This window comes from Pelophylax lessonae, assembly GCF_965119305.1.
Source record: "Pelophylax lessonae genome assembly, chromosome: 11".
NCBI classification, from domain to species: domain Eukaryota; kingdom Metazoa; phylum Chordata; class Amphibia; order Anura; family Ranidae; genus Pelophylax; species Pelophylax lessonae.
Genome location: NC_138778.1, coordinates 182,554,524 through 182,579,462, shown reverse-complemented (window position 1 = coordinate 182,579,462; position 24,939 = coordinate 182,554,524). Strand labels below are relative to the sequence as shown.

General features: G+C 43.6%; 1 protein-coding gene across 2 annotated transcripts in view; it reads left to right on the top strand.

Moving 5' to 3' along the window:
* MRC2 (mannose receptor C-type 2) overlaps nt 1-24,939 on the top strand; it is a 128,527-nt gene that overhangs the window by 38,271 nt on the left and 65,317 nt on the right. The gene's annotated exons all lie outside the window — the stretch shown is intronic.

Genomic DNA, 24,939 nt, shown 5'->3' with positions numbered 1-24,939 from the left:
AGATAAAAAAAAAAAAAAAACATGCCACACACTCTCAACCCGTGGAGGGTCAGCAGGCGCGTTTCATACTTCTATGCTTAATCATTGCTGATTGCTCAGAGTGTGTGTGTGCTTGCTTATGGCTTCTAAACCACATGTGAAACCAATCAGTCTAAAACGGATGGTCCATCAAATGTGACTACAAAGCCCAGCAAAAACAACACTACAGTACACCATGCCATATACATCCATGAAAACAATGCATATACTGTACATTTAGAAAATAATTGTGTCAAAGAAAAAGGTACTATAATGATCACCAAAAAAGAGTGCATATAAACAATTACTGGAAGAAAAATCACACAAAAGAATTATAAGCACATACAAACAACACATTCTTCATAAAAAACATACACAAACATATATTATATATATATACATAAACATATGTAACATATATACATAATATATATATATATATATATATATATATAGATCTATCTATCTATCTATCTATCTATCTATCTATCTATCTATCTATCTATCTATCTATCTATCTATCTATCTATCTATCTATCTATCTATCTATCTATCTATCTATCTATCTATCTATCTATCTATCTATCTATCTATCGTGCTATGAGAACATGTGGAGTGACACACGGGGATAGTGCAGACCCTTTTATAATGTGGGGCTTCTGTGGCTAAGCTACATCAGAAAATGCCAGTTGTCTGGCTGTCATGTTGACCCTTCAGTTTGAGGTCATTAACCTGGAGAATATATACATAAAAATAATGTAACAACAAAGTAAGAAGTACTTATCTGCCTTTTGAGTTGCTTTGTTCTGGGTTATTGACTCCATAGGGGTGTGCCAGTGTACCTGGGCATACCGTAATCACCCTGTACTGTGCAGATTCCCCCTGCGGCCTGGCCGCAGAGAAAGGGACTGGGGAATCTCTGTCCTCAGTCCCTTTTTCTGTTTCGAAAGTGAGACATCAGGGGGTCTGTTCAAACCCCTATTTCACCAAAGCCCCCCAAATAGGGCTCTTAAAAAATTGTAAAAAATAAAAATAAAAAATTATTGTAAAAATCATGAAACATTGCAAAAAAAGTAATAATAAAAAAAAATAAATAAAATAAAACTACTGACAGCAATCTCTGACCTACTGATACCGTCCACTGCTCTGCTAAGACTGTCCCCTCTGCCCTTCTGACAAAGTCCACTGCCCTACTGACACATTCCCTGCTATATATATATATATATATATATGTGTGTGTGTGTGTGTTTGAGCTTTTGGTGCCCACCCTAATGCAATAGGCTGCGCACACCTATGACTGACTCATTGTATGCTAGCAAGAGGGTTGGTATGACAGCCAGGCAACTTTATGGGGAGTATTTATACTGTATTATGGACTCTAGATGGAGCTGACAATTAATATTTTTTTCCTTTGGTCATCGGTTCCAAAGGCGTGCGCACAGGGTGTGCCAGGTGTGCCTGGGCACACCCTAATCGCCCCTTGTGGTGCAGATTCCCCCTGTTTAGACCCCTGATATTTCACCAAAGCTCCCTAACTGTGCTAACAAAAAAAATAAAATTGTAAAAAAGAATAAAAATTAACAATAGAACTACAGACACTGATCTCTACCCTACTGATACCATCAGAATATACACATGGATATGTGTTTGGGCTTTGGGGTGCACACCCTAATGCAATAAGCTGCGCACACCTATGATCGGTTCCATCTATTGGTCATAAGGTGGTACTTTCAATGATTCACATATTTTGTATGAATGAAAAACATTTGACCTGCATAGAAAATAGCCTAATAACATTTGTTTTTGCCCCCATTGTGAAAGAACAAATGTACATTCCATTTCACAGGACGAATACCTCTGAAATATATATTTATGTTGTTATTATATTGTAAAGTGTAGGCTGGTGATATGTTTGTTTTTGCTGCTGAAAATAAGTTATAATAAATGTTCCTTTGAGTGCTCCTAACCTCTGACCTCTGTATAACCATGAAGCAGACTCTTAACCCTCCTCCTACCTGATCCCTAACAATTAACCTGACTGCTACAAATACATTGTATGTAACAAGGAATCTCTCTTATTTGCTCCCTTTTGTCCAGTTATATAAACCACTGAATGTGTTTTGTATTGAAATTTGTTGTTAAGGCAAAAGGTTTTTTTTTACCTTAATGCATTCTCTGAAAAAGAAAAACCTTACAATAGCAGAGCCCCCCCAGTACCCCTGCTTAAACACTTACCTGAGTCCTGTATCAATCCAGCCCTGTACTTTAGGTCTTCTCTCCTCTCTTTCTTCTCTTCCTATTGGCTCCTGCTGCTGTCAGTCAAATCCAGTAAGGAGGGAGGGGTGGAGCCGGGCTGTGTGTGTGTCTATGGACACACACAGCCAGGCCCAAGATCAAGTCCACAAATCGCCCCCATAGCAAGCCACTTTCTATGGGGGCAGACACAGAAGAGGAGAAGCCAAGATTGCCAGCAGGGGACCCAGAATAAGAGGGTTGAGGCACAGAGCAGGTAAGTATATCATGCTTAATATTTAAGAAAAAAAAAAACAGCCATGTTTTAACTGTTGGAACTGCTGGAAATCTTGTGGACGTATAACTCCTTGTATTGAGCGGATAATGGGGGGGATTTACTAAAACTGGTGCACACAGAATCAGGTGAGGCTGTGCATAGTTACCAATCAGCTTCTAGGTTTTGTCAAAGCATTAGGCCTGGTTCACACTGGTGCGACATAAAAGTTGCACGACTCTCGGTCCAACTTTGCCCTGTGACATCACTCCAACTTCCATGAAACTTTAATGAACGCGATCTGATTTTGATCCGACTTTGAGACTTGGGTTTTGAGGGGAAACCCCATGACAAAATTAAAAAAAAAAAAGGCGTGCCCCCCCCCCCCCCCCAAATCCGTACTAGACTCTTAGGTCTGGTATGGATTTTGAGGAGAAACTCCACAGCAAATTTTTTTTTTTAAATAGTGTGGGATCCCCCCCAAAATTCATACCCGACCCTTATCTGAGCATGCAGCCTGGCAGGCCAGGAAGAGGGAGGAACAAGCTAGCACCCTCCCCCTCCTGAACCATACTAGGCCACATGCCCTTAACATGGGAGGGGCTTCATGGCAGGGGGGGCTCTGGCTCCCCACCCCAAAGCACTTTGTCCCCATGCTGATGGGGACAAGGATCTCTTCCCTCAGCCCTGGGCTGTGGTTGTGTGGGTCTGCGGGCAGAGGGCTTATTGGAATTTGGAACCCCCCTTTAAGAAAGGGGACCCCCCCAGATCCCAGCCCCCCACGTGAATGAGTATAGAATCCAAAGTACCCCTACCCATTCACCCAAAAAAAATAATGTCCCCCATGGTAGCTCTAACGTCAATTGCGATGGCCAACCCGCCGCTGAACCTAGCGAAGGCTTCCCCCATTCTGTCAGCTCTGGTGTATGAAGAACTGTGGGGAGCGGCCATGCGTTGACGTCAGCTGAAGAACCTGCCCCTGTTTGACCTCACCAACCCGGGCATTATAGGTCCGGGACACCACAAATGGGCGGGGTCTTTGGGTTACGTCACCTCATAGCCACGCCCCATAGGTATATATGAACTGTCAGACACAGAAGCTGACAGAACAACGGGGGTCTTCGTCGGGGGAAAATGCATTTTTTTATTGGGTCAGCGGTGGCGACGACGACTGCAATTGTGATTGACATTGGAGCTACCATGAGGGACATTATCCATTTTTCATAAAGGGCTTGTCAAAAACTGCCTCCTGTTTTTCCTTGTCAAATTTGTTTATTGTTTTCAATAAAATAAAGGAGAACAATATGAAATTTAAAAGGATTGTGGTACATATTCAAAGGGCAACAAACGAATTATTTCAATTGGAAAGAGACGAATAAAAAATGAAATGCAGTATCGCACTACATAAGCATCAAATAGACCATCAAAATCAAATGTCAAAAATGTCATATATTTGAAAAGAAAGAGAAAGGTAGATTGTTGACTGTCGGTCTAGTTTAAAAACAAGGTGATTAATAAAGTACATTCTAATAGTTATGGAGAACAACCTCACTCTCAATTGCTTCCATTTTAGTATGGACAAGGGATCTATTGGTTCTGGCTACAGTCAGATTTTGAGTTTTCCATGCCTTAGCTATGGTTTGTTTTGCGGCTGTTAATGCGGTTGTAAACCACTGCACTTTTTTTTTTCTTACCTGCAAGGCAAAGGCATAATGTGCTAGTAGCCATGACATACTAGCACATTATGTTACACTTACCTGAAAACGAAGCGTTCCAGCGATCCATCGCTGAAGGCAGCATCCGGCTCCGACTGGCCGGAGACGCAATGACGTCACTCCCGAGCATGCAAGCGGGAGCCGCCAGTGACAGCACACTGCTCTGAAGAAACGGCAGGGGCGGCCGTTCCTTCAGAGCGCATGCTCCAGTGATGAAACTGGCTGCCAGCTCAGAAAATGTCTCCTAAACGGTGCATGTTTAGGAGATATTTACACTGCCTATAGTTAAGCCTTAACATAGGCTTACCTATAGGTAAAACGTAACCACTTTCTTACCGCTGGATATCATATGACATCCTGGGCTTTATGTGGGGATATCTGAATGATGCCTGCAGCTGCAGGCATCATTCAGATTAAACTTTTTTTAGCAGGCGATTCCCTGCACAGTAAGAACAATCATAGCGGCTGTTCAGCCGCTTGATCGTTCTTACAGGCGGTGGAAGGAAAACCCCCCCCACCCCCCCCCCCCCCCGCTGACCTCCGGTGCTTCTACGTGCGATCGGCGAGAGAAGGAATCCCCTGGCGGCAGAAGAACACCATAGAGAATACCGAGGACCAGATGGTTCCCTGGCCTCTCTATGACTCTCGTTATGACTTCACGTCCGGCCTGGCAGTTGTCAATATTGCTGTGATCTCGGCAGGACAGCAAAGATTGTTGTTGTTTTTTTTTTGTATTTATTTTAGGCTTTCCAGCCTATAGGAGAGATCTGAGGTCTTATTGACCCCAGATCTCTCTATAAAGAGGACCTGTCATGCACTATTCCTATTACAAGGAATGTTTACATTCCTTGTAATAGGAATAAAAGTGATCAAAAATAAAATCAAATAAAGGGAAAGTATAAAAAAATAAAAATAAAATAAAATAAAGGAAAAAATAAATAATGTGCCCCCGTCTCCGCTTGCTCGCACACAGAAGCGAATGCATATGTACTTCATGGCCACATATATAAACGGTGTTCAACCCATACATGTGAGGTATCGCCATGAACTTTAGAGCGAGAGCTACAATTCTAGCTCAAGACTTCCCCTGAAACTCTAAACTGGTAACCTGTAAACATTTTTAACAACGTTTGGAGCCTTTGGGGATTTTTAGGTACCGAAGTTTGGCGCCATTCTACGAGTGTGTTTAGTTTTAAAGCTTGACATGTTAGGTATCTATTTATTCGGCCTAACATCATCTTTCACATTATACAAAAAAAATTGAGCTAACTTTAGTGTTTTGTTAGTGTTGATTCATAAAACTGTTTTTTTCCTCAAAAAAAAACGCATTTGAAAAATTGCTGCGCAAATACCGTGTGACATAAAAAGTTGCAATGACCGCCATTTTTTTCCCTAGGGTCTTTGCTAAAAAAAATATATAATGTTTGGGGGTTCTGAGTAATTTTCTATCAAAAAAAAATGATGATTTTTACATGTAGAAGCGGAGTGCTAGAATTGGGCCGTTATGGAAGTGGTTAAAGATGGAAGTTTACTGTAAAAAAAAGGTGAAATTGATTCCGTGTAATTCCATCTGGTTTTAGATTCAAAAGAGCTATAGCAGGATTAGGTTGTATGGAAGTTTAAAACATTTTAGAAGCTAAATCAAAAACTGCCTTCCAAAAATGTTGCGCTATTGGACAATCCCACCATATATGGAGTTGGGTGCCAGGATTTGAACAGCGACAAAAACAAGCTGCAGGGTAATGGGGAGCATATTTCGCTATCCTAGCAGGAACTAAATACCAACGAGAAAGACCCTTAAGGCTGCATTCACATGTCAGCGTTTGGATCGCGGGCAGAACCGCCGTGGTTCCGTCCGCGATCCGGAGATTATTGCAAATCGCGGGACGCCTAGCGTTGCCCGTTGATTTGCAATAGCCCCCCAAACCCCGAGCGATGTTGCCGCGATTTCCGCCTGCCGAATCGCGGCAACATCGCGCAAACAAAATCGCGGGACTCAATACGCTCCAAAGAAGCTCTTGTACTTCTTTGGAGCGTATTGCGTCCCGCGATTTTGTTTGCGCGATGTTGCTGCGATTCGGCAGGCGGAAATCGCGGCAACATCGCTCGGCGTTTGGGGGGCTATTGCAAATCAACGGGCAACGCTAGGCGTCCCGCGATTTGCAATAATCTCCAGATCGCGGGCGGAACCGCGGCGGTTCTGCCCGCGATCCAAACGCTGACATGTGAATGCAGCCTTATAATTTGTTTCTAAAGCAACAACATTAGAAGAAGCAGATTTAATGGCTAACACTATACTGGACCATTCAGTATCATTGAATGAATTGAATTTTAGATCTTGTTCCTAAACATAGGGAGGGGGGCTAGTATCAAAACTAGCTAGAATTTGTTTATAAAGAATGGAAAAACATGTCCTCTGATATGTGGGACATAATTACATATAAGCTTGAAACGCGACATCTGGGAAAACAGAGTGCCCAATTGTAGGTATGGTTGGAAAAAATTAGTAAACAATTATTAATTCCGATTGGGGAAGGCCATAGGTTTCACATAGGGTAGGAAAGGAGTGTAAAGAAGATGCGGAAACAAATTTATATAATTGAAATAGATTAGCTGCACTCCACGCATTAAAGGAATTATGGGAAATCCAGGCAGGGTAAAAGGCAGGGTTTTTAACCACTTTAGGACCGGAGGATTTTTCTGCTTTACGTCCAGGCCACTTTTTGCGATTCGGCACTGTGCGAATTAAACTGACAATTGCGCGGTCATGCAACGCCGTACCCAAACGAAATTTACGTCCTTTTTTTCCCACAAACAGAGCTTTCTTTTAGTGGTATTTGATCACCTCTGCACTTTTTATTTTTTGCGATATTAATAAAAAAAAAACGCCAATTTTGAAAAAATAACAATATTCTTCTACTTTGACAGTTAAAAAATATCCAATATATTCAATTTTTGGCATATATTTAGGCCAAAATGTATTTAGTTACATGTCGCTGACAAAAAAATTCTCAATAAGCGTATTTTTAACCGCTTTAAGACCGGAAGATTTTACCCCATTCCTGACCAGGCCATATTTTGCGATTCGGCACTGCGTTATTTTAACGGAGAATTGCACTGTTGTGCGACGCTGTACCCAAATTGAATTTATGTCCTTTTATTCCCCACAAATAGAGCTTTCTTTTGGTGGTATTTGATCACCTGTGCAATTTTTATTTTTTGCGCTATAAACAAAAAAATAGCAACAATTTTGAAAAAATAACAATATTTTTTACATTTTTTTATATGAAAGTCCCCAAAAAAAATTTAAAAATCAAAATTTTTTAACATTTTAGGCCAATTTGTTTTCTGCTATATATTTTTGGTAAAAAAAATCACAATAAGCATATTTTGATTGGTTTGCGCAAAAGTTATCGCAGCTACTAACTACGGGAAATTTAATAATTTTTATAGTTTTTTTTTAAACTAGTAATGGCGGCGATCTGCGATTTTTTTTTGCGGGACTGCGACATTGTAGGCGGACAGAACGGACCCTTTACTGACATTTATGACACTTTTGGGGGTACCAGTGACATTACTACAGTAATCAGTGCTATAAATATTCCCTGTTACTGTAAAAATTACACTGGCAGGGAAGGGGTCAACTTTTATTGGTGATCAAGGGGTTAATGTATGCCTGGTGCTTAATGACGTGTGTGGGGGGAGGGGACTGTGTGACACAGGGACAGATAGTAGGTTCAGCTATGCTGATTCCTGTAATCTGCGGGCGGATCTCCTCACTCGATCCCTGGCGATCGGGGAAGAGCGGCGGTGATCACCGCCTCTCCTCCGTTGGCCCAACTCCTGCTGTGACTGAATACAGCGGGAGCGAGCCTCCGGCGGTGCGCGCGCGCCGCCCACAGGGGGAGGAACGAACCACTTTGCCACAGTACGCTCAATGTGAGCGGTCGGCAAGTGGTTAATAAAAGAAAGAAATGGTATATGGGGCGATTGACGGCCTAGAGTGGTTTTGATTTTTGCCTCCTATGTTATAAGGAAAAACAGAAGGGTAGAAGTTCTGTGTTCCTAACACACGTCCTGTCCTTGGGTGACATAGATACAGTACAATGAGTGAGTGTTGTCACCCTAGGATAGAAAGTGAGTTACTAGCAGGATCATTGGGTGAAAAAAAAGGAAATAAAAAAAAAATGAAAAAAAGTAAACTAATGCAGCCATCACATGAAGGACTGGTAAGCTGCAATGTATTATACCAGAAGCCAAATATAGTCTTATGTTTGAGTTAGACTGAGCATTTTAACATACAAATGTCAAATGAAACATTAACAATCATTGTTTTTTTTTTTTATGGCAAAAAAATTAGCTTTGCTACTATTCCTATTTTGGGTCGATGCACACTGGCTTAACCACTTGCCGACCTCCTACGGCACATATACTGCGACTTGCTGGCTCGGCTGCGCGAACCAACGTATGGGCACGTCAGTTCCCAGGACCGCTCCTAGGAGTGCGCATGCGCCGCTAGAGGCACGCGCCCGCTCCCATTTAGAAGCGGGGAAGCTGATCCACAGGGCCTTCGGCCGCGATTGCCGCCGGGCACCTGTGATCTCTCCCGCTGAGAAAGAACGACGGTCTGCTGTTGTTCTCTCTGGAATGAACACAGAGCACCTGTGATCCTCATATTTAGGATCACAGGTCTCTGTGTTGATTCCACAAGTCCCTCCCCCATACAGTTAGAAAACACCCCCTAGGCTCACACTTAGCCCTTTGATCACCACTGGGTTAACCCCTTCCCTGCCAGGGTCATTTATACAGTAACAGTACACATTTTTGGCACTGATTACTGTAGTAATGTGACTGGTCCCCTCAAAGTTGTAAAAAATGTCAGTTAGGTGTCCGATCTGTCCGCCGCAATGTTGCAGTCCTGCTAAAAATCCCAGATCCCTGCCATTACTAATAAAAAAAAAAAAAACCAAATAAAAATGACATAAATCACTCCCCTAGTTTGTAGACACGATAACTCAAAATACGCTTATTGGGAATTTTTTCCCCCCAAAAATATGTAGCAGAATACAAATTGAACCTAAAAGGATGAAAAAATTAGATTTTTAAATTTTTTTAGTGGGAATAGCAGAATGTGAAAAATATTGTTTTTTGTTTTTTTCAGAACTGTCACCTTTTTTTGTTTATAGCGCAAAAAAATAAAAATTGCACAGGTGATCAAATACCACCAAAAGAAAGCGGTATTTGTTGAAAAAAAAAGGACATTGATTGTGTTTGGGTACAGCGCCGCACAACCGCGCAATTGTTCTATAAAATAATGTAATGCCGAATCACAAAAAAAATGGCCTGGTCATTAACCACTTTAACGCTGCTCACTGTGCTGCTACTGCGGCACAGTGGCTCGTTATCTTCTGGCGACGTAGGTCTACGTCACCAGACATTCCCCCTCTCTCGGCGGCGCGCGCGCGCCACCGGAGGCTCGCTCCCGCTGTATTCAGTTACAGCGGGAGTCAGGCCAGGGGAGGAGCGGCGGTGATCACCGCTGCTCTTCCCCGATCGTCGGGGATCGAGTGTGGAGATCCGCCCGCTTGTTTAAACAAAGCAGGCGGATCTCCTAAGTGACAGGCAGGGTCAGATTGCAGGATTCAGCATAGCTGAACATGCGATCTGTCCCTGTGTCACACAGTCCCCTCCCCTCACACATGTTAGTAAGCACCAGGCATACATTAACCCCTTGATCACCAATAAAAGTTAACCCCTTCCCTGCCAGTGTCATTTTTACAGTAACAGTGCATATTTATAGCACTGATTACTGTAGTAATGTCACTGGTACCCCCCAAAAGTGTCAAAAATGTCAGTCAAGGGTCTGATCTGTCCGCCGCAATGTCGAAGTCCTGCAAAAAAAATCGCAGATTGCCGCCAGATCTCCGCCATTACTAGTTAAAAAAAAACCCCCATAAAAATGACATAAATTTCCCGTAGTTAGTAGCCGCGATAACTTTTGCGCAAACCAATCAAAATACGCTTATTGCGATTTTTTTTTTACCAAAAATATGTAGCAGAAAACAAATTGGCCTAAAATGTAAAAAAAATTGATTGGGGGGGGAATTTCATATAAAAAAAATGTGAAAAATATTGTTATTTTTTCAAAATTGTCGCTCTTTTTTTGTTTATAGCGCAAAAAGTAAAAATCGCACAGGTGATCAAATACCACCAAAAGAAAGCTCTGTTTGTGGGGAAAAAAAGGCCGTAAATTGCAAAAAGTGGCCCAGACGTAAGACAGCAAAATCCTCGGGTGGTAAAGTGGTTAAGGGGGTAAAACCTTCCAAGCCAGAAGTAGTTAAAAATAGCTGCTTCTACAGGAGTTTTGTGTCCTGTCTGTAGAAGCAGCTTATTGTTATCCTATGTGTCCATGCACATTAGGATAATTAAAGTCATATTTTAAGCTCAATGTTTGGAGGCCGAAAAAAACCCCTTCTGGTTTGGCTGGCCATACACTATACAATTTTCTTGTTCAACTTTCCTTTAGATTTACCAAAACCATGTAATATAGGGTCAAACCTAAACACTTTAAATTTGTATGCAGTCAGGCAGGCCCTTGCCCTACATAGTTTAAGGTAAATCTAAAGGAAATTGAATAAGAAAATTGTATAGTGTATGGCCAGCCTTTGCGTTTCTGATTGGAGCCTTCTGGCAGAAAAAATGTAAAACTCTCCTAAACTCATCTAAACTAGGTACAAAAAAAGCTCTATATGAGCGTTTATTTCTGCCAAGGGAACAGATGTTTTTTGAAGCCCAGTGTACATGGAGCCTTCCATTGTTGGGGAAGCTCGTTAAGCCTTTTGTCCCTTTAAATAGCTCAGGATTTTCTCTTTTGTGGTTCTGGTAAACACATACAGTGTAGAAAAACATGATGAAAACAAAAAGGCAGAAGTATGTGACCTCTGCCTCCCTCCCAAGATGACAATCTCCTCTCCTCCTCATGTCTAATAAAATAAGTTTTCTGGTCCGATAGGGACAGACCTCATGTTTATTTGCATGCCACAGTATAGAAACTTTATTAAAACTGAACCCCAGGCAGGTTTAAAACACACAAAATATGCAGTTCTGTTTTTTTAAAGTACATCATCACATGCATTTTTTTTTTTACATAAATTTCAATTTATATTAGCCTTTTGCTTTTCCTGTACACTAGAGCTCAGACTGGGAGAGGGAGAAGCAGCACAAGGAGCCAATAACTTGTGTTGCAGTGCAATGAGCATACTAATAGGAGGAGAGAGCAGAGTGACAGAGGGATGAGCGCAATGGTTTGTTGTGTCCCCTTTCACCTACCAGTCACAGGCTGAGGGAGGAACTTGACCAGTGTTACTAAATTGTAGTAGACAATAGTAAGGTTTCCTTCACTTCCAGACAAGATTGTGCTTTGAGAATCGGCAGGTCAGAAATACTTCTTATATTCCTTCTTACTGCCTGTTTTAACTATTTCAAAGCTGAACCACAAGGTTGCAGGGCTGATGCGGAGTGGCCCTATACATCTAAATAGATTGTGTTTGGCAGCAGTACAAACATGCAGTTTTATTTCTCCCATGAAGCACAGCATCATGGCCATGGCATGTGTACAGTGTTGAGTTGCTGCATGGCCTTCTATAGATGGGCATTCTGGGGGGGGGTGGACTGTTGGTTAATTGCTCTATTGGAGCAGGGCTTCTGGGTATGGGGGTCAGGGCCGTTGATAGGGGGGGACCACCAGTCCTCCTGTAGGGGGCCCGGGCACACAGGAGGGCCCCAACAGCATGGGGAATTGGTGCAGTTGGGCAGAGGGGCAATGTACAGAAGGAAGCCCTGTGTGGCTCTCTGCAGCAGCTGAAAGCCAGTTTCTCCCACTCCTGCCAGCTTTTAGCTATTGCAGGGAGAGACACAGACACAGGACATCATTCCTGTAATTGCCTCTCTGACATTGATCCCCCTCCCTGTTCTGCCTGCTTCTGATCCCCCCTCTACCTGACCGTCCCCTTTCACTGTGCCGCCCACCCCCCCCCCCCCTCCCCTGCAGTGCTGAAGGCTTCCCTGTCCTGTAAAAAAAGAACAAATTGTAAAAAGAAAATAACAATTAAACATTGTAATATATTCATTAAAAAAAATTGTTAGGAAAAATAATTGTAAACATTTTTAACATTTGTAAAATAAATTATAATTTTTTTTTAATGTAAAAAACAATTAAAAAGAGCTAATTCACACAAGTTCATTGTTATGTTTGTGTCCGCTAATAATGATTTTATTGTATTTTTAGTGAAAATATTGTCTTGATATATTTTGGGGATGGGGGTGGAAAGTGTGATAGGGGTGGGGGTGGATAGTGTGTTAGGGGTGAGTGTGGAAAGTGTGTTAGGGGTGGAGAGTGTTTTAGGAGCAGGGATGAAGAGTGTGTTAGGGGCGGGGGTGGAGAGTGTGATAGGGGCGGGGGTGGAGAGTATGTTAGGGGTGGGGGTGGAAAGTGTGTTAGGGGTGGAGAGGGATGGATGGAGAGTGTGTTAGGGGTGGGGGTGAAGAGTGTGTTAGGGGTGGGGGGGAGAGTGTGTTAGAGGTGGAGCGGGGTGGAGAGTGTGTTAGGGGTGGAGAGTGTGTTAGGGGTGGGGAGTGTGTTAGGAGTGGGGAGTGTGTTAGGAGTGGGGGTGGGGAGTGTGTTAGGGGTGGAGAGTGTATTAGGGGCGGGAGTGGAGAGTGTGTTAGGGGTGGGAGTGGAGAGTGTGTTAGGGGTGGGAGTGGAGAGTGTGTTAAAGGTGGAGAGGGGTGGAAAGTGTGTTAGGAGTGGGGTGGAGAGTGTGTTAGGGGTGGGGGTGGAGAGTGTGTTAGAGGTGGAGAGGGGTGGAAAGTGTGTTAGGGGTGGGGGTGGGGAGTGTGTTAGGCGTGGGGGTGGGGAGTGTGTTAGGGGTGGGAGTGGAGGGTGTGTTAGGGGTGGGGGTGGAGAGTGTGTTAGAGGTGGAGAGGGGCGGAAAGTGTGTTAGGATTGGGGGTGGTCAGTGTGTTAGGAGTGGGGGTGGGGAGTGTGTTAGGGGTGGGAGTGGAGAGTGTGTTAGGGGTGGGGGTGGAGAGTGTGTTAGAGGTGGAGAGGGGCGGAAAGTGTGTTAGGATTGGGGGTGGTCAGTGTGTTAGGAGTGGGGGTGGGGAGTGTGTTAGGGGTGGGAGTGGAGAGAGTGTTAGGGGTGGGGGTGGAGAGAGTGTTGGGGGGGTGGAGAGAGTGTTAGGGGTGGGGGTGGAGAGTGTGATGGGGTGGGGGTGGAGAGTGAGTTAGAGGTGGGGGAAGAGAGTGTGTTAGGGGTGGGGGTGGAGAGTGTGATAGGGGTGAGGGTGGAGAGAGTGTTAGGGGTGGGGGTGGGGGTGGAGAGTGTGATAGGGGTGGGGGTGGAGAGTGAGTTAGAGGTGGGGGGAAGAGAGTGTGTTAGGGGTGGGGGTGGAGAGTGTGATAGGGGTGGGGGTGGAGAGTGTGACAGGGGTGGGGGTGGAGAGTGTGATAGGGGTGGGGGTGGAGAGTGTGATAGGGGTGGAGAGTGTGATAGGGGTAGGGGTGGAGAGTGTGGTAGGGGTGGAGAGTGTGTTAGAGGTGGGGGTGGAGAGTGTGTTAGGGATGGGGGTGGGGAGTGTGATAGGGGTAGGGGTGGAGAGTGTGGTAGGGGTGGAGAGTGTGATAGGGGTGGAGAGTGTGTTAGAGGTGGGGGTGGAGAGTGTGTTAGGGATGGAGTGGAGAGTGTGTTAGGGGTGGGGGTGGGGAGTGTGATAGGGGTAGGGGTGGAGAGTGTGGTAGGGGTGGAGAGTGTGATAGGGGTGGAGAGTGTGTTAGAGGTGGGGGTGGAGAGTGTGTTAGGGATGGAGTGGAGAGTGTGTTAGGGGTGGGGGTGGAGAGTGTGTTAGGGGTGGAGTGGAGAGTGTGTTAGGGATGGGGGTGGGGAGTGTGATGGGACGGGGGTGGAGAGTATTTTAGGGGTGGGGGTGGAGAGGAGGATGAGCAGTACTTTTGAGTGAAGGTCCACTTTAAAGTGTTTGTAAAGTCACATTGGTTTCTCTGCAGAATTGTGATAAATGTTGCTCTAGCTTTAGTAAAAAAAAAAAAACAACCATCTTCTAATCTCAGCCTAATTAATTAAGCTTTAGCAATAAAATCTTTTTCCCCTCTCTAGCTTTAGTAAATAGACCTCATTGTGACTTTGCTGGTCTCCACTCTGGTTTATACAGTTATTAACTATAGTGTGTGTTTTTTTTTAAATGACAAGGCTAAATACCTTTTCTCACACTGTGAAAAGCTGTGCGGTCACGTGATTCCCCTCTGCTCTCTTTCCCCGATCTAAGGAGAGCAGTGCGGGGGGCTGAGATTCCCCTCTGACGTCAGCCAGCCTTTGTTAGAAAAGGTTTTTAGCCTTGTCATTAAAAAAAAACAAAAAAACACACACTGTAATTAATAACTGTGTAAACCAAAGTAAGTATATTTGCTACATATTGCAGCGGAATAGTGGCGGGAGGGGCGGGAAGGAGATCGGCTCTCACTCTGACAGGCAGGGAGGGGGGGATGGGAGACACTCAGAGCAGAGAGTAGGATGACGGAGCCACATAAACTGACCACGGTATTATGGCCCAGCACCCATGATAACCATGGTCAGCACACACAGGGGGACACAGGAACATGCAAAATCAACCAGGGATATTACAACATAGGAAGGGACAAATTACACAGCTCAAACACTGTGCTATAAATCATGCCTTAAAGGAACAGGATTTTTTTTTTTTTTTTTTAAGGTTGCAACCACTTTAACTGTAAGGGTAACGGAATAAATGGGTAATTGTCAGTGTGAAGATAAGTATTGGGAATAGAATTTTGGGGCCATGGTTTGTACACTAAAATTGTTTGCTCTTGGCACCAAAAAAATCTGGATTCATTACTGAGTTGGGTTTGAGGGTGGGCAATGAATAGTACAGTACCAGATCTGAGGGTAGATCCCCAGGAAATGTATTTCCTGAGGTTTAAAGTATAACTAAAGGCTAAACTTTTTTTTTTTAGTTTTGAATAAAGTGGAGAGGGAACCCCCCTGTCAGTTTTTGCTGTCTGTGCCCCCAATAAGGAGATTCACCCTTTATATTTTTTCTATTTGGGTTGTCTCCAGAAAAGTAATAGAAGGGACACTAGTTCTTGTGACCTGGGGATCCCCAATAGATTCTCCTAATTTGCGGGGGTTTCTTCTCACTTCCGGTTTTGGCTATTGGACAGGAAGTGAAGGTAAATCTCCTCAATGGGACACAGATGGCAAAAAGAAACCTTACAGGGGTATAACCCTCCCTTACTCTATCCAAAATGAAAAAAAAAAGTTTTGCCTACATTTCCACTTTAAGGTCGGGTTCCTGCATCAAAAGCACTGCGCTGGGTTTGAGGGTGGGTTTCCACACCCAAATGGTACTGTGCTGTTTTTAGGACTAGAGCTAATGTACATATAACAGCCCTCAAAAATTCCTCTTGCCTGCTTGCATTTTGCGAGTGGAATGATGAGGATGGCGAGTAAGGGCTGTGCTGTAAGAAAAGGGTGGACCCGGGGCACAGAGCAGTGCGCCCTGAGCCCACCTATTGTGTGACAATAGCGAATGAAAATTCGCTATTGTCACACGGATCCTCCTCCTGATCCTCCTCCTGGCCAATCAGGAAGCGGGTCCGAGACCCGTTTCCTGATTGGCCGAAAGGCGAACAATTGCCATTGGCCAAGGAGGAGGAGGAGGACTCAGGAGACGCGGAGGATTGAGGAGAAGCAGCCGCTGCATCAGGTAAGTGCACGCTGGTCTCTCTGCACGCTGTAGGCACTCTGCATTTCAGGGGGCACACTGTGGGCACTCTGCATTGAAAGGGGGCACGCTGTGATCACTCTGCTCTTAAAGGGGGCACACTGTGGTCACTCTGCATTGAAAGGGGGCACGCTGTGGGCACTCTTCATTGAAAGGGGGCACGCTGTGGGCACTCTGCATTGAAAGGGGGCACGCTGTGGTCACTCTACATTGAAAGGGGACATGCTGTGGGCACTCTGCATTTAAAGGGGGCACGCTGTGGGCACTTTGCATTGAAAGGGGGCATGCTGTGGGCACTCTGCATTGAGAGGGGGAACGCTGTGGGCACTCTGCATTGAAAGGGGGCACACTGTGGGCACTCTACATTGAAGGGGACACGCTGTGGGCACACTGCATTGAAAGGGGGCACGCTGTGGTCACTCTGCATGGAAGGGGGCACACTGTGGGCACTCTGCATTGAAAGGGGGCACGCTGTGGGCACTCTAAAGTTGTTGTTGTTGTTAATATTTTTTTGTAACTTAATTCTGAATAAAACATTTAACAGTGTAATTTTATGAGATATTTTACGAGGGCGTGTTTAGGGGCGGAGCAGGGTAGGGTTTGGGTGGGGCAACAAGTGGTGAGTAACTCTTAAGGCCTGGCTAGTAGCTCATGACTTGAAATTTTGAGCCCTGCAATTAACATGACTTGTTCTGTGTTCAAATACAGAACTATGGAACTGATGGCATATCCTCTATGAGAAACCACAATTTGCCTTATTTTTTTTTATTTCATTAACCCGTATTTACTGTAAGAAAACAGGAAGGAAAATCAACAGACAAAATCTTTGCAATATATATTTAGTAGTATCTAAAGCAAAATTGGTGCTTTACTTAAACTACATGCAGACACTTTTCATCATCCAAACGCCATTTTCAGGACTTGATTGCCCGCTGGCCATCCAGAAATGTCACGGAGAACCATTTCCTGTAGGAGTATATTTAAACCCTGCTGTTCTAACTCCTCTTTGGTTTTTGGTTTCCCGTTGTGCCTTAAATTAAATCACCGTAACCCATATGAACTCACACATGTGTACAATTGGTATGCAGACTCATCGCAGAAACTCAGTGAGAAACTTGGTGCCAGCTAACAATTCCCAAGAACAGGAAAGAGTGATTGAAATAGAATGAAAACATACCTATAGTTCCGAATGTTGGAGTTGTTTAGATCTCTAAATATAAACTGTTAACCATTCTATCTGTTTCTTGAGGTTGCAAGGCTGCTTTTATGCAAATGAACACATCTAGCCCAGACACCCAAAATACTTTTTTGCCTGGGTCCGTCCTAGTTTACCATAATTGGGAGTCAGTAGATGCCATGCCATGTCCACATTCACCCTCTCCATTGACAGCTATGTCAGGCTGAGGAGAAGAAGTGACCAGACATGGATCATACATTTTTATTTACAGTTGTGCTCAAAAGTTTGCATACCCTGGCAGAAATTTTAAGATTTTGCCATTAATATTGAAAATAGACAGATCATTTAAAAAAAACTGTCTTTTATTAAGGATAGTGATCATATGAAGCCATTTATTATCACATATCCATGTGGTTCCTTTTTAAATCATAATGATAACAGAAATCGCCCAAATGGCCCTGATCAAAAGTTTTTACACACCCTGGAATGTTTGGCCTTGGTACATACACACAAGGTGTCACACACAGGTTAAATGGCAATTAAAGACTGATTTTGTACATCTGTGGCTTTTAATATTTCAGTTAGTGTATGTATATAAATTGTCAAGGAGTTTTGTAGCTCTCACGTGAAATGCACTGAGCTGGCTGGATACTGAGCCATGGAGAGCAGTAGCAAACCATCAAAAGACCTGCGTAACAAGGTATGGAACTTTTTAAAGACGGAAAAGGATATAAAAAAATACATCCAAAGCCTTAAATATGCCAGTCAGTGTTGTTCAAGAAGTGGAAAATTTGGGGATTTCCTGATACCAAGCCAAGGTCAGGTAGACCAAGAAAGATTGTGGCCACAACTGCCAGAATAATTGTTTAGAATACAAAGAAAAACTCACAGGTAACCTCAAGAGAAATGCAAGCTGCTCGGGAAAAAGGCGGTGTAGTTGTTTTTAAGGAGCACAATACGACAATATTTGAACAAAAATAATCTGTATGGTTGAGTTGCCTGAAGGAAGCCTCTACTGCACCAATGCCACAAAAAAGCCCAGTGAGGCATGTCAAAATGTTGTGGGGCATATTGTAACCAGGCTTTTTTGTGGCGTTGGCATATTTCTTTATTAACCACTTCCCGCAAATGAACGTATCTGCACGTCGGCTTGAAGAAGTGGTGGTACCGGGATGATGATCAAGCCAGTACTGTTTTTTAAAGCCAGCGGTCGGCTTACAGGAGATAACAAGCCACTCGGCCATTATCCCAGCGAGCGGGAGGGGACACCGCCCCCCCCCGATTTGGCTTATCGCCCGGATTCAACGTCACAATGTCACTTCCGGTTTACTCGGCTGCCAATGGCGCCAATTTAAAAAAAGTGACCGTATTAAAAAATGCTGATTTCTGCGTTTTGAATACTTTGAAGTGCAGTGGAGGGGTCTTTTAGGCCCCCGATCCCTCCATAAAGGGTACCTGTCACTGCCTATTACTGTTACAAGGGATGTTTACATTGCTTGCGACAGCAATAAAAGTGATAAGATTTTATTAATTTTTTTAAAACAGTGTTAAGATTAAAAAATAAAATAAATAGGAAATAAAATAAAAAATTTAAAGAGCCCCCATCTCTGTGAGCTTGTGTAAGAAAGAAGACGCAAACGTAAGTCGTGCCCGCATATGAAAACGGTGTTCAAATCACACATGCGAGGTATCACTGCGATCGTCAGAGTGAGAGCAATAATTCTAGAAAATTACCTCCTCTGTAACTCTAAACAGTTAGTGGTTTAACAATTTAAAATCTTTGCCTATGGAGATTTTTAAGTACCTTAGTTTGTCACCATTCCACGAGTGTGCGCAATTTTAAACTGTAACATGTTAGGTATCTATTTACTCGGCGTGATGTCATTTTTCACAATATACAAGAAAAAACTGGGCTAACTTTACTGTTTAGTTTTTTTTAAATTCTGTAAAATGTATTTTTTCCCTAAAAATTTCCCTTGAAAGATCGCTGCGCAATTACCGCGTGACATAAAATATGACAAAGTTTGCTAAAAAATATATACAGTAAAATTTTGGATAGCAAGCATAATTAGTTCTGGAAACATGCTTGTAATCCAAAGCATTCTTATATTAAAGAGAATTTCCCCATAAGAAATAATGGAAACTCAGATGATTAGTTCCACAACCATTTATTCGTAAGTCCTTCAGTTTATACTCAATATAAAAAGATAATAGCAATGTGATAGGTTGTGTAACCATAAAATGTCCATCCACAAATGGCGCCTACACAAGGGAATTAGAAGCAAAATCCAGCAGGAGCTACAGAGTAAAAAAGACAATAGAGGCTCCTCTAAGTGTAGCAATATGGTTAAATTGAATGAAGGTTCAACATTTAGCAACTCACATGGTTGATGATTAAAACAGGCACATCTAAGAAGGCAAGCATCTGGGGTAAAGCTGTCCACATAGACCATCGTCCTCACCGACCGGGAAGACTACCCTGCAGTAGAGCAATCTTATCTTGCAAAACGCTCTCAAACCAAGTTACTCCCAATCCAAGGTTTTACTGTATATATATATATGTTTGCGGGTTCTAAGTCATTTTCTAACAAAAAAATACTGATTTTTACGAGTAAACAACATGTGTAAAAAATAGGCTAGGTTTTTAAGTGGTTAAACAAAACTTCTTAATTAAACAAAACGTATGCCAGGGTATGCAAACTTTTTAACTCAACTGCAATTTAAAAAATTACAAAATACAAGGTACACTCTTGAGGCTCATGTTCAATCTGAACTCCAGGCAGCTATAAAACACAATATAATCCAATTATATATTTACTACAATACAATCAATTGCATTTCTACAAAGAACTAGAGTAAATGCTATTGTGTCTTCATATCAGTAATTAAAGCCAACCAAAGGAAAATCACTAAAGTTAGGCATTCTTATCTGCATACTTGTGCCAGGTCATTAGACTGACAATATGACAGCAATACAGCAAGGTAATTAGCATTCTAAGAAGGAGAGGTCATTGATGGTAGCCTGTTTTGCCAGGTTTTGTTTAATAAAGCATATGTTTCAAAAATGAAAAGGGGGAAAAAAAAAAAGAACTAGCTCCATGGTAAGAACATTATCTTGCCTATTGATGAAGAGTTATGGGAAGGGGTCCAGGAACTCCCCTGGCTGTATCCCCAGCAGAGAACAATCGTCCTACTCAACTGTTTATAATTCGCCAAGCATATATTACTTCCATCACACTAAACAGAGCTGGTCTCAGCCATGTAGTTCCAAATGCCAAAATGATGGAAACTGTCTTCAGACATGTAATATGGGACTGAGTACATTTTGAAAATCTACTCAATAGTTTTTTTTCCTCAATTTAGAAGCCCATCAGATGCTGCTGTCTGTATGAATAGAGCTACAGAACTGGAACAATTGCTACACAGCTAATAAATCTCTCTTAACAAAACATTTTTCTTTTCTTGCAGTTAAGTTGATCTCTTACTAAGCACCAAGTAAACCATTCTGGGTTTAATTACAACAGTGAACTGTGCGCTCTCTTAAAGTTCGGCTGTACATTTATATACATTTTTGCTAAATACCTTCCAACCCAACTTAAACTAAGCTAAGTCCCATTCCTTACCTACTACTTACATTTGTTCATGCTCTGTGGCCTTCTCTGGTGTTTATTGCCTGATCTGATGAAAATGAATGTCTTTGCTGGCCATTCTGGCCCCATAGGCTTGAATAGGTCTGTATACCAAGCGTCCCCAGTCTCATTATACAACACTAGTTGAGCCAATGGGGATGCATATAAGGTAAGCAAAGCACAGTTTGCTTTAAAGTGGAGTTCCACCCAAAAGTGGAAGTTCCACTTTAACCACTCCTGGACCGGAAGGTTTTACCCCCTAATGACCAGGCCATTTTTTGCGTTTTGGCACTGCCTTAATTTATTGGACAATTGCACGGTCGTGTGACTCTGTACCCAAATAAGATTGATGTCCTTTTTTCCCCACAAACAGAGCTTTCTTTTTGTGGTATTTGATCACCTGTTTGATTTATATTTTTTGCGCTATAAACAAAAATTCTGAAAAAAAAAAAAAAACAATATTTTTCACTGTGTGTTTACAACAGCAGACCGTCGTTCTATCTCCATGGGGAGCAATCACGGGTGCCGGTGGCAATCAAGGGCGCCGACCCCGAGGATTGGCTTCCCCCCTGCCTAATGGGGGCACCCCACGATCGCTCCCGCAAACCGACGTACTTACACACCAGTTCGCGCAGCCGAGCCAGCCTGCTGCAGTATATCTGCGCCAGGCGGTCGGCAAATGATTAAGGACTCCTGACCCCCTGACATGCCACATTTGGCATGTCATTTTTATAGGGGGGGGAGGGAGCTGGTACCTAGCTTTGACAGGTACCCACTCCCACTTTCCCTTGGGCTGCCTAGGCATCTTGAGCGGAAGTTCTCCTCCTCCCCTCCTTCCCTGCAATTTTCTGGGACACGTCACAGGTCCCAGAAGATTGCCCGGCCATTCAGGATGTGCAGTGTGACTCACGAATGTGCAGTGTGAAGCCGCAAGCTGTCACTGCCGGGTGCCCATACTAGAGATGCCAGCACCGGGAGAGCTGAGGAAGAGAACCGAGGCTTCAGGCAGCCACATCGATCCTGGGACAGGTGAGTGTGTGTTTATTAAAAGTCAGCAGCTACAATATTTGTAGCTGCTGACCTTTAATAAACACAAAAATGGCTGCAACACCACTTTAAAAAATATACAGTACATCTCTGCAATACAAGCAGACTCTGAATGCACAGAAAAATATCTGTTATTCTGCCAGAAATGCAACAAGCTCTTAAAGAAGAACTCAAGGCCAAACCTTTTTTTTTTTTTCATTTTGAATTAGTTAAGGGAGGGTTATAAACCTTGCAAAATATTTTTTGTTACTTTATCCTATTGGGGAGAGTTCCCTTCATCTCTCGTCCCATAGCCAAAACAGGAAATAGAGAAAACCCCTAAAATGTGAGACTTATCCCTGGTTGTCACCAAGATCACCAGAACTAGTGTCCCAATTAAAAGATTTCCCTTATTCTTTTGTTCTGGTGAAAATCCAAAATTTTAGATTTTTTTTCACTTTCGTTGATTATGGTAAACAGGACAAATAGAGGGTGTGCAACTCTCTAACATAGGTATAGACTGTGATAAAAACCTGACAGGGGTTCTAATACCTCGCCACAGTATCCAAAACTAAAAGAAAAGTTTGGACTTTAATAATTGTTGGAATAAAATGTTCATTTGTATTTCATGCAACAACTACATCATTATTAGTATTTATTACAGAATTATTCCTCCACCAGTAGATAGCAGTGTTTATAAGTTCATAGCTGTTCTATGGTTAATATTTGGGTCTTTTCTCTGTAATAAAGTTCCTATTTCCTGTTTGCAGTTAAGCAGCAAAGCCCACGTGGACTGTGCACTGTCTGTCCTGTAAGGCTTTATACAGAATTTCTAATAATTATACTCAGTGGCGGCCCGTGCATAGCGGGCGCCAGGGCGCCGCCCCCCTACGCCTAAAAAAAAAGAAAAAAAAAAAGAAAAAAAAAAAAAAAAAAAATGACAGCGAACAAATAAAGTTTTTTAAAAAAAAAAATTGGGTTCGCCGGCCTTTGTAAGGGAAGTGGTGGCTAGGGGGGGGGGGGTGGGGTTACGTCCCAGAAGAGGCGCCGATTGGCAGCCTTCTGGGGGCGTAACCCGATCGCAAGTCCTTGCGATTGGACACCCCCACTTTCGGATATCCTGGCTGTGATTGGTCCAGTCTCCAGCCTGGACCAATCATCATCCAGGACATCTGATCCCTGACGTCACAATGGGGGCGGTGCCGGTGCGTGAGTCAGTCACTCACCGTCACCGTCGCTCAGAGGACGAGGGAGAAGCCGCTCTCCTTCCCGCCACCGCCGCAGAGAGGATTGAGGAGGGAAGAACCCGCCGCCGCCAGGTAAGTGCATTACATTGAAGGGAGCACGCACGCTGCACTCTGCATTGATTGGGGTACAATGCTGTGGGCACTCTGCATTTATTGGGGTACATTGCTGTGGCACTCTGCATTTATTGGGGTACAATGCTGTGGGCACTCTGCATTTATTGGGGTACATTGCTGTGGCACTCTGCATTTATTGGGGGACAATGCTGTGGCACTCTGCATTTATTGGGGTACAATGCTGTGGGCACTCTGCATTTATTGGGGTACAATGCTGTGGGCACTCTGCATTTATTGGGGTACATTGCTGTGGCACTCTGCATTTATTGGGGTACAATGCTGTGGGCACTCTGCATTTATTGGGGGACAATGCTGTGGCACTCTGCATTTATTGGGGTACAATGCTGTGGGCACTCTGCATTTATTGGGGGACAATGCTGTGGGCACTCTGCATTTATTGGGGTACATTGCTGTGGCACTCTGCATTTATTGGGGTACAATGCTGTGGGCACTCTGCATTTATTAGGGGACAATGCTGTGGCACTCTGCATTTATTGGGGTACAATGCTGTGGCGCTCTGCAATCATTGGGGTACAATGCTGTGGCACTCTGCAATCATTGGGGTACAATGCTGTGGGCACTCTGCATTTATTGGGGTACAATGCTGTGGCGCTCTGCAATCATTGGGGTACAATGCTGTGGCGCTCTGCAATCATTGGGGTACAATGCTGTGGCACTCTGCAATCATTGGGGTACAATGCTGTGGGCACTCTGCATTTATTGGGGTACAATGCTGTGGTGCTCTGCAATCATTGGGGTACAATGCTGTGGCACTCTGCAATCATTGGGGTACAATGCTGTGGGCACTCTGCATTTATTGGGGTACAATGCTGTGGCGCTCTGCAATCATTGGGGTACAATGCTGTGGCGCTCTGAAATCATTGGGGTACAATGCTGTGGCACTCTGCAATCATTGGGGTACAGTGCTGTGGCACTCTGCAATCATTGGGGTACAATTCTGTGGCACTCTGCAATCATTGGGGTACAATTCTGTGGCGCTCTGCATTTATTGGGGTACAATGCTGAGGCGCTCTGTATTTATTGGGGTACAATGCTGTGGGCACTCTGCAATCATTGGGGTACAATGCTGTGGCACTCTGCAATCATTGGGGTACAATGCTGTGGCACTCTGCAATCATTGGGGTACAATTCTGTGGCACTCTGCAATCATTGGGGTACAATGCTGTGGCACTCTGCAATCATTGGGGTACAATGCTGAGGGCACTCTGCAATCATTGGGGACAATGCTGTGGCGCTCTGCAGTGATTGGGGACAATGCTGTGGCGCTCTGAATTTAAAGGGGCATGCACGCTGAACTCTGCATTGTGGGGGCACAGCACAGTGTTTATTGCATTGAAGGGGGCACAGCACAGTGTTTATTGCATTGAAGGGGGCACAGCACAGTGTTTATTGCATTGAAGGGGGCACAGCACAGTGTTCATTGCATTGAAGGGGGCACAGCACAGTGTTCATTGCATTGAAGGGGGCACAGCTTCAAAGTCACGCAATTTTTTTACTGCGTTTTTTGGCGGGAAGCAATACCTATTACATTTTTATTTTTGCGCCCCCCCAAAAATTTTGAGAACCAGCCGCCACTGATTATACTTTAAGTTATTTTTTTTCGGTGACAACACACAGCATTTTTGTGGACTGAGTGGTGTCAGCAGTGCCCAATATCTTTTGCTGAACT